Source organism: Anarrhichthys ocellatus, unplaced genomic scaffold (assembly GCF_004355925.1).
Source record: "Anarrhichthys ocellatus isolate YVR2014 unplaced genomic scaffold, GSC_Weel_1.0 scaffold7, whole genome shotgun sequence".
NCBI lineage: Eukaryota > Metazoa > Chordata > Actinopteri > Perciformes > Anarhichadidae > Anarrhichthys > Anarrhichthys ocellatus.
The window spans coordinates 3493962-3501388 of record NW_022280037.1 but is presented as its reverse complement, the minus strand read 5'-3'; positions in this window follow the sequence as shown (position 1 = coordinate 3501388).

Genomic DNA, 7427 nt, shown 5'->3' with positions numbered 1-7427 from the left:
AAATGCAGGATTATTTTGTAATGTTGGGGGCTAGGTACAGTGCTGCGCAGGAGAATTCGGCTGTGTTTTGGCGTCATGTGGGAGTCAACAGTGACTTGATGATCTTTCCGGGGGTGTTGTGGATCGTATTCAGTGCGAAATTTGTATTGATAGGTGCCAGCCTCATAAAGATATACCCACACTCACACACTCATATTCAAATTAGGAGGCCAGGAAATGGTGCAGCATGTCTTTTAGATTTTGGGGCTTTTGAAATCTGAGTTGTACTTATGTTTGAATACTGAAATCATGGCACTCAAATACATCACATCATGTAAATGTTATGTAAAAAGGTGATTTCCATGTGAGTTATTTGACCAGATAATACCAATCCTCCTGTATAAAAATGAGATATGGGGTTCCCATAATCCTCAGTAAAGATCCTGGAAACATTCTTAATGCTTTTGGGTTATCATATTTATGGCATAATTGCGGCAATATTAACCTTTCACTCAAGGATTTGGTCCTTTGGGACTGGCATGAAGAAGTTCATAATAACCCTCATTTATACTTATTTATACTTATCCCTGTGCAAAGAATAAATGTAAATGGTAGTCATCTGCCAATTTAAAAAAAGAGATTTATGTGATTATGTCCCATGCTAGGTTGTCCTAGCTTTGACAAGATAGAAACTGATAAATTATAGTATAAGATTAACCCAACCACTGAAAATGATTACAAAAAGAAGAATTTCAAAGAGTTAACCAATCCATTCCAAATAATGGGTACTTTTATGCATCTATTGAATATTTGCCAAAGTGCTTGTTTGCTCATTTGTATATTTGTTTATTCATTCACCTTTTATAGGTATCATTCTCTACTTTCCGTTACTCTCTACTCTCTGTTTCTCATGTGTTTAAACAGCCTTCAGGGGTCATCGTGGAGTGACAAAGTGAAAGAAAAGTCCAAAAAGTCACAACGAACACCTTTCATGAAGGGATGGCTGTGCAAAACCAACACTTAAATCCCAGCTGACCAGGTAGAGGTACTGCACTACGGATTGTTCTATACTTTCAGTGTTTGTGCAGTTATAATGACGTGGAGCCAATGGTCTCTCAGATACACTTTAAAGTAGAGTAACATTCATGGTCACAAACACAACCTTCCTGTTTGCTTCCCCGTTGAGGGTTGTTACATGACAAAAGACGTCCAAAGTCATTTATATGATTGTGTATCTTTCCTCCCTCTCACACACGCTAATCTCTACAGGTATTTCTCCTCGGCTGCTGTTATTAGAATGCAGCAAATGCTCTCTATTGATGCATGTCAGAGCCTCATTCTTTCATCTCCAACATTTAATTTACCGTCCTGTTGTGCCACTAATCCTGTGTCGTGCCATTTCCTCCGCTCCTCAGATTGCTCTCTCAAAGCCCCCTCTCCGCCAGATAAAGAGGAAGGTAATCGCCATTGTCTGGCTACAGATACACCAGTGCTGCCCCCCCCCCCCCCCCTCTCCGCAGCCCCAAATTAAAGGGCCGTCCTGCCCTCGCGCCCCTTTAATCACTGGCCTCGTCTATCTGTGCGAGTGGACCCCAGGGCTGCTGCACTTTCATCCACAAATAGGCTTTCAGTGAGAACCACCCAGGGCTGGCCTCCTTGCAGGAGATCCCCACACACTCCTCAGCTCTGCTCCGTCTTTGCTGCAGCAGTCTCACTTCCAGCCTCACACTCTTGCCCCCCCCCTCCAGTGATTGGACATGAAGAGTATTCTACTTTCACTTGTATTGCACCCTGATGAATTGAGTCTTTCTTTCTCCTCAGGAGGTCTGACCCACATGTCTGTTAAGGAACTTCAAAGTGAGAGTGCACAGAGTCATTTCAGCTGTTTCAACTCAGAGTGGAGCCAATAACACCTTCCACTGTGCTCCGACCATAACACTTCTATAAATACTACAATATTGAAATAATTTGCCTTTAAATATTAAAATGTTCCGTTTACTTGATAGCATACATTTATGTCTCACACATTAACAGTCATGTAATTATGGGGACAAAGAGTGCATCGTTCATTAACATTTAGACATTTCTATAAAAGTGTGTACTCATATCTGTTCAGGGTGAACTGATGATGAGGCAAAAAGTGTTCAAACTCCAGGAATCATTGCAAACAGCTTGGATAATTGACTGAATGATTGTGCCTGATGCTCACAATCATAAAGTTGGCCTGCAGCAGTGAAAATATAATTGATTGGCAACACAGTGTGGGGTTGTTGGGGTCAGCGCCCTGCCCTCAAATACGCAGAACCACTCAATAGCATTTAGCTAATTTCTGTTAATTGTGGCTCTTACTTCCCTCGGCTGAATTGACATAACGCCGGAGGGCTCAGCCAAATCATCACCATTATGACATTAGCAAGGGCTTATCCAGCGCTAAGAGCTTGAGCTGATACTAACACTAAGGAGTTTAGGATGCTAAGATGAGACGCAGCAATTGCAGTAGCTGCCGTAAGACTGATGGACAACAATGAAAGTTTACAATAAGGATCAAAGATTCTCGCAGGGTTAAGGGAACTATCCAATTAAGGATTCGCGCCTTTCACTGCATTCACACAAAGTTGCAGCCTCACAAGCGAGGCAAGAGTCGCTGCTCGAGCTAATGCAGAAAAGATACACCCCCATCTACTAATAACAAGCCGTTTAGCTTGAGCGACTGCTGCCACGTACAAAGGAACGATTGCTTTTTGCTACACAGTTAGCCTCTGTGCCCTGGACTTATAAGACTCCTGTGAGAGGGATTCTCTTCCTCTTTGACTTGCGTGAAGAGGCTGTTTAATACACACACTGCAAATTAGTGAGGGAACGGCATTGTGCCTTTCATGAAAAAAGCATTGGTGGGCGGCAGCGTTCAAGGTTTTGGGGCTGTGGGGGAAGATGATTGCTTGTGATGTATCCCAGGTTGTAATCCTTGGACAAGAGATCGTGGGTTCCCTTTTAGCGAGCAGAAGGGCTCTGGCTGGGGAAAGGCGCTGTGCTTAATTAGACTTGTCTGGGGAAGTGATGGGCTTTAGGTGTAGCTAATTAAGATCATAGCTGTGGCTGAAATGGCTTAAACTGTACTGCAATATATACCAGTCAGGTCCCAGAGGAACTGAACAATGCCAGTGAGACGCCATCTTCCTGCAGCCCATGAATGCACACATTAGGGTAAGAGCAGTTATTACGTTTAATCGGGAGGCAGGGTGCATGACTGCATACATTTTTCTTTACATTAATATAAGTTAACAAAGCATGAAGGAGAACTGCTCCCAGTGTGCTGGTGTCAATGTCATGGCACGTTTTAAAAGATATGTTTGAAATTGATTAATTGAGCACATGGTACTCTACTGCTTATTCAAATGTTTATGTAAATAAGGCAAAGATTACAGTAGGTCAATCGCCAAATCTGTGTCAGTCTGTCTGCTAGTGCCTGGGCATGTTAGCGCCAGAGACACTTGACAATAAGAGTGGAACTGAATCAAACTGGAGCCCTCTTGTGTCTTCTGGCGAGCAAAATGGTTGGAGGCCAAACAGCCGTTCCCATAATCCTCACTATTGACAGGGCTTGCTCTGTTCTCCGCCTGATCTGTTTGGTCTGTCAAGTTAAGGGAGCCCCTCTAGTGCTTGTGGGAACCAAATCTATAAACAAACTCTCAACCGATCTTTCCTATGTATAGTCCTTGGCCTGGCATCGTCCCTGCTCCTTCAATGGGAATCATTATTTAATTGGGCCCTACAACAAAATGGCCAGTTTTTTTGTTCCATATTGAAGTAGGGGGATTATATTTCAACGCACGTGAATTTTAGGTTTGGCGGTATCTATGCAATAAAGTTTCAGGCTCACTTCACATTGTGAAAGCAGAATAAAGGTGTGAATGAGTAAATCAGTAGAGAAATACATTAGATATTTCCCCTGAGCTTTTCGGTCCTTTCATCATTTCATTCATCTTTGTAAGGAGCAGACCTTTCTCGCTGTGACTTTGTTCAATTGCACCGTTTCCCCTATTTCAGCTAAGGGTGACGAGAGGGGGGGGGGGCATTCTAAATGTAGTCGCATAGCTGTGATAACCAGTCTCTCTCTCACTCTCCCCTCTGACCAGCCGTCACCTTTAAATCTGCCTTTTCATATTCCTCTCAAAGCATCTTGTCCATAGAAAAGACGCCTGCCAAAACAGATCTCTGGACAAACAAGAGATGTGAAGAAAGAAAGAAATGGGAGACCTATTGGAGGCAAATTATTTAACCACCGAAGAGGAATAAAAATGTCTCCTCTTATTTCTGCTTTCCACTTTTCCACGTTGCTACTGGTTGCAATAGAAAATTGTAGGGGAAATCTGTCTAATTCTAACAGCATAAAGGTGAAAATAAAAAGGCTTTCATGAGTCAATAACTACTTTTAATAAATTGAAGAAGCATCCATCACACCTGAAAGCATTTAGAGCATTCAATAAAAGCTACTTATGCATTTTAAACTGGTTGTCTTTATGCTCAAAGTTTCTATAGGGTGTGAGTGACAAATCCAAACAGCATCTACCTGGGTGGCTGTCCAGTGACGGGCTGTGGGAGAGCGGCAGCCAGCTTGAAGGACAGGCCTGCGATGGGTGACGACAGCCCGGCCCCCTCACCCATGAATAGCTGGAGGCCCAGCCGCACCTAAAACTACATCTGCCAGAGCTTCGGAAAAAGGAAATATTCAAATGGTAATCGGAAGGCCGTGAATCATAAGCCTAAGGTAAGCTATGTAATGCTGGTAAGACAGTGAGTAGGGCTTTATTGGTGGAGAGGGGAATCCTTTTTGCCATTCAGGAGAAGAATTGCAACAGTAATACCATTAACTTGCACCCTGGATTGCCAAATGCCATTTAATTGCCAATAGCAGCCCATTGTTTGGAGTGGGTGAATTTAGGCTTCAGTGTGGCTGTGCTTTATGTTGCGGGGGGGGGGGGGGGTGTAGGGTGTCATAGTGTAAGACGTCTGAAGAATGATGGCCCCTCACACATGCACAATCACACACAAGCAACCAACGCCTAACTAAAGCTCCGCAGTAACTAGCTTAACTAAAGTCTTTAGGGAAAGTAAATTCGGACAAACTCCTCTCTCCTTAATACCTGATTTGTTCAACAACATGATTTGGGGCGCGTCTATTCAAGGCCCTTTTGGGCCAAGCCGAGGTCTTAAGGCTCAAGGCTTGTACCTCGCGGTTATTGTGGGCTGTTTAGGGTTTGTCTCAAATCTCCTTGTGCGGATGTGTGGACTCTCCTAATGCTGGCTAATGGGCTTCGGCAGAGTAACAGTCTCCTAGCTCCCATTGAAGACCCCATGGAAAGCAGCATAAGCTCCATCGAATAAAGGCCCTGGCCAGACCTTTCTTTTGGAGTTTTTTATTATTGGGAAGAGGCCACCCTCCATCACCCCCATTTTCACCCCAAATCTCCTGTCCATTCTCCTTGGATCTTCTGTCCCCGCCGACCTCCCTCAAACCTGACCAGCACCAGCACCCCTTCTCTCGACTATGAGCCCAAACCCATCAGCATTGTCATTATACCCCTCCTCCCCTCGAAACCTGCCACAGTCCAAGACATTGGCCTCCACCCCCAGCCTTGTCTCATACCGCCGATGCTGACCCTGACAGCCATGTCCCGGGGAGGGCTAAATTGAATGTGAAATGCATGGTGGGTCCTCGCAGACTCCATTGTGCAGAGGGGGAGTCTGGGAGGCGAGCAGCGTCACTGCTCCTCAGTGCTGATCGAGTTTGACAGCACGACGGGAGGAGGCAAGAAAAACGTTCTTCTGCTCTCATTCAAAACTCAAAGAGGGCCTTTTTCAGTCCCCCACATCCCCCCAACCTCCTCGCCAACCACTTCTGCCTTCCCTCCATCATCTCACCCCTCTTCTTCTTTTCACCCTGCAATGAAACAGGCCTTAGCTTTCTCTGGACCACTAGCTCCCCTGAGATCACACCGCATTTCATTGAGCTCATCCTCAACAGAGTTACATTTGGAGATACTATGATCATGTCATTTTAATCAGCTGTTCTCAAGATGTAAACTCCACCCATCTCTAGCCAAAACAGTGTGGATCTTAGTCAAAAGTCTTTGATTGTATGAAGTTGAACCATACAATATGACCAGCTGTGTTTGTGTGCGTGGCAGATAGAGTTGGTATGTTTATATGAATACAAACTTGTGTGCAGGCTTGTGTTTGTGCATGCACTAGTGCTATTCAGTCTGTTCCGCTCGGTGTCAGGCAGCCCCTCTCCACTGGATGCGGCAAACCCCTCATTTAATGCAAATGACAGTCATCTAGAATCCAATGCATCTCTCATCGCTGCACATTGCCTAATCAATGTGAAGTGCTGTGTAAAAAAATACATTGCCTCTCTGTAATAGTTGTTTTTGACCGAGTCAAGTGCAGCTCCTAGAATTAATCCCAACCTGAGATTCAATTACGGGCGCCTGGCTAAGCAGAAGAGGGATAGCACTGCGAGCAGGGGTGAGGGGACTGTGATTGTATAGTGGAGCTTGTCTATATGTTTCTGTATCTGTGCGAAGTGTATGTATGCGTGAACATTCCTGGTCACTGTGGGTGAGTTATATATGAGGGCTTATAATGTGGTGTTGTTTCTTGCCCTTGCTGGCTTGAATCAGGGGCAAAAGGCCGTCCGATCTCTCCCTCCAGGAGTCTCGTCATCATTCAAAGGCAGCCCACGTCAGTCTTCCCGGCCGTGCTCTGGGTAGCAAAGGGAGATGTGGAAATTCAGAGTTGTGAAACTCATTGTCACCTTTTTCTAATGAGTTCCCTGATCATCAAATGTGTTCTCAGTTCTGACATTGCTTTAGGAAAAAGGGGGAGGAGGAGGTGTAGACGTAAAGCCTGGTTGTGGGAGGCGAACTGGAACTGCACTGTGGCTTCATCAATGTGCGTGAAAGTCAGGCTTCCGGAAATTCATTTCTGTCGCCTGTGCCACATAAGCATGTTTCAGGTCAGTGTTTGTGCAGTGTGTTTTTTAAGGAGACGCTGGGTTCATTACAAGGTGTTAGAGTGGCTCTTGTAATTTTCATTCACATTTACATACTGTTGTTGTTGGGATCCATCAACACCTCAATTGCGTATAACGACCAATTTGAAGATATTAGATTAGCCCACCCAGCATGCACCACCTCACAGAAGACAGGTGGGAATTTAATTCCGAACCACAAAGTAAGATTAGATTTTTTTGTAAATCTTAGCATTAAAATGAGCACACAATGTCTGATTGCAGCAGATGTGCACCTCTGAATGTACATATGCAAAAGGAAACACATTGACTTAGTTGCCTGCCATGCACAGACACACACACACACGCACACACACACACACACACATACACACACACACACACACACACACACACACACACACACACACACACA